At 37.2% G+C, this 3,491-nt stretch overlaps 1 protein-coding gene across 1 annotated transcript in view; it reads left to right on the plus strand.

Moving 5' to 3' along the window:
• Positions 1 to 1,725: 1,725 nt before the first annotated feature.
• LOC122360724 (protein lifeguard 1-like) overlaps positions 1,726 to 3,491 on the plus strand; it is an 8,009-nt gene continuing 6,243 nt past the window's right edge. Inside the window, exon 1 of the mRNA XM_043261553.1 lies at positions 1,726 to 1,879. The gene's annotated coding sequence lies outside the window, so the exon portion shown is untranslated. The remainder of the gene's footprint in view (positions 1,880 to 3,491) is intronic.

The following is a 3,491-nucleotide window of genomic DNA, read 5'->3' on the forward strand; positions in this document are numbered from 1 at the left end:
ACACAAAAATATGAAATATTTCCCGTCAGCAGAAACACTGACGACAGAAAGGTGACGGTGGAGCGTAAATCGAGTTACTCCTCGCTCCTGGTGGTTTTACTGAGATTTCTTATCCTGTGAGAATGGACCGATAATATTACAGACGTCACGTTTTTAAAACTATATTACTCCAACTAATCCTGTCTTATAAAAGAGAGGTTTTAAATGAATCGACTGCTAATTCACACGATTACATTCAATAAATAGTCTATTTATATATATATATATATATATATATATATATATATATATATATATATATATATATTCATTGTTCATTGGATTCGATAGCATTTTAACTTGAAACTACATATGATTTCATTTTCTAAATACCAAATACCCAACATTATTAGGCACTTATATAACCTCAAAAAAGATATAAATTAATAAATAAAAATATTCCACCTCAGGCATTAAAGACCTTTCAGACATAATACATTTTACGCAGAATCTGTTATGCATAGAAAAAGCTACCTAATGCTGATGTGTCCCGCACAGCAATTCAACGATAACAAATGTAACATTTAGCATTAGCATTGAAGCCAAAAATACACGAATGGTTGTACAGATGAGCGATCAGCCTGCGATGGGCGTGGCTAGACGCTCCTCGTTTGTTTTCAGGGCGACTCTGATCAAGTCTCGGGACGCTCGTCACCCCCCCATTTCTTCTGATCATCCTTGAGATGCTTCTACACCTTCATCTGAGTCCAGCTGTGTTCGATTACACTGATTGGACTTGGTTCCTAAGAACAGTGGCCTCCATAATCCTTAAACGGAAGATGTTTGGGACGACCAGAACCCTTCCTAGAGCCGGCCGTCTGGCCAAGGTCAGCTGTCGGAGGAGAAGAGCCTTGGTGAGCGAGGTAAAGAAGAACCCAAAGATCACTGTGGCTGTCAGGAGATGGGAGAGAGTTGTAGAAAGTCAACCATCACCGAAGCCCTCCACCATTTATGTCAGAGTGGCCCGACAGAAGCCTCTCCTCAGTGCAAGACACATGAAAGACCGCATGGAGCGTGCTAAGATGGTGAGAAATAAGATTCTCTGGTCTGATGAGACCAAGATAGAAGTCTTTGGCCTTGATTCTAAGCAGTGTGTGTGGAGAAAAAACCAGGCACTACTTCTAATCTGTCCATATAGTCCATATAGCATGGTGGAGGTGGGTGTTTTTCAGCTGCAGGGACGGGACGGCTGCTTGCAATCGAGGGAAAGATGAATGCCGCCAAGTACAGGGATGTCCCGGACGAGAACCTTCTCCAGAGTGCTCAGGACCTCAGACTGGGCCGAAGGTTCACCTTCCAACAAGACAATGACCTAAAATAACGAAGGAGTGGCTTCACAACAACTCCGTGACTGTTCTTGAACGGCCCGGCCAGAGCCCCGACTTAAACCCAATCGACCATCTCTGGAGAGACCTGAAAATGGCTGTCCACCAACGTTTACCCCAAAAAGACGATCCAAAGGGTTTTGCATGCGATCAAAAGGGTGTTTCTATTAAATACTGAGCAAAGGGTCTGAATACTTACGACCATGTGATATTTCAGTTTTTCTTTAATAAATCTGCAACGATATCAACAATTCTGTGTATTTCTGTCAATAAGGAGTGCTGTGTGTACATTAACTTCAGTGATTTTGGCTGCAATTTAAGATGGTCTGATTACTTTCCGCACCCCGTCTGCGGTGTCGTAACTTTCTCAGTGGCTCAGGGCTGTTCTTGCTGAAAGACGGGAAATGCGTTCACGAGAGGAGTGTCTTCTACAGAACAGATGGGTTTGATTCAGAAGTTTATGTAGTTAGATAACAACGAAAGGCTCAGGTTTACTCTCCATTCTCCAGCGAATTGTAAGTTCAGACTTTGTCTCTTACAGTGTTATTTGCACTTGTATATTCATGTTAAATGTAGTAATATTAGTGTTTTTGTTGGGTAAAGTACAGTTAGGTTGTGGTTTACTTGTAGTTTTTTTGCCACTTTGTTGTTTATGAAGACTAATGTCAGCGAATGCTGAGGCTGGAAAGCATTTGAAAGTAATAAAATAGTAGGACATGCCTTTTAATTTTTTTTTTTTATATATGTGTGTGTGTGTGTGTGTATATATATGTATGTATATAAGTATATGTATGTGTATATATGTATGTATATATGTGTATATATATATGTATATGTATGTGTGTATGTGTATATATGTGTGTATATATGTGTATGTATATATATATATATATATATATATATATATATATATATATATATATATATATATATATATATATGTATTTCTCACATGTGTATATAAATGTAAATATATATTTATATACACAGACATATTTATATATTTACAAATTAGGGCAATAGAAAATTTCAACAAAAGAGTGATTTAGAGTATGTATATGTGTGTGTCTTAGTACAACAAAAAAAGAGTTGATATAAAAATAAAATAGCTATATTAGAAGCATTTGTTATAGAAAACAAGCAGAAAATTAATAGAGTGCTAGAGTTACAGGATCAGAGATACAGGTTTTTTTTATACATATATATAAAGTATACTTAGGCTATATTTCAAATTATTTGACTGAATATGGGATGAAAATAAATAGGAATGTAATTTCAGCAACTGTTTAAATGCATCAGTTATTATAGCAAAAGCACTGGGACAGCCAGGTTTGATCACTTTGGTCAGGACGGATGCTCTTTCTGTAGATGTCTGTAGTCTCCTGTAAAGAACGGTATGTCCCGGTTCTTTAGTTCCGGTGGAAGTGAAGGTCTGGTGTCGTAACTGTTTTTACTGGAAGACGGGAAACGCGTTCACAAGAAGGAGGAGTGTCTTCTACAGAACACACGGGTTTGATTCAGAGGTTTAACTTCGTGTGGTTTTAGTTAACATCGAAAAGCTCGGGTTTTATTCTCCGAAACGTAAGTTCAGAGCCGCACTTCTTCTTTCAGTGTTGTTCTCTGTGTGTTCGTGTTAAATGTTGTGCTAAAGGTCGTTGTGTCGTGTTACTAGAGACCTTTTTGTGCTTTTTCTGCCACTTTTTGTTGTTGTTGTTATGAAACAGGCTTTTGTGAGGGAATGTCGAGGCTGGAATGCAATAATTAAAATATTAAAAGCCAATCTACTTTTTTATATCATATAGTAGGACGTGCATTTTAATCGTTACGCTGTGAAATATTGCATCGTCTAGTTTGGTGTTTTTTTGTTGTTGTTGTTGTTTTTTTTGTGGGGAAAGGTTGAACCCACCGTTTAGGAAAATGAATGACTTTATATTAATTCTGCTTTGGTGCTGAATAGATAAAAAAAAACAAAGATGACACATCTGAGATGCCTCAGCTCGAATATTTTTGAAATATCGAATATTTTGCAAAAAAAAAAAAAAAAAAAAAAATGAAAAATGTCGCGTGCGCTTTTAAAGAAAGTCCTTTCACTTCGAGATTCTGGAAGTTCGTTTAGAAACTCAAGAC

Source organism: Puntigrus tetrazona, chromosome 16 (genome assembly GCF_018831695.1).
Source record: "Puntigrus tetrazona isolate hp1 chromosome 16, ASM1883169v1, whole genome shotgun sequence".
Classification (NCBI taxonomy): domain Eukaryota; kingdom Metazoa; phylum Chordata; class Actinopteri; order Cypriniformes; family Cyprinidae; genus Puntigrus; species Puntigrus tetrazona.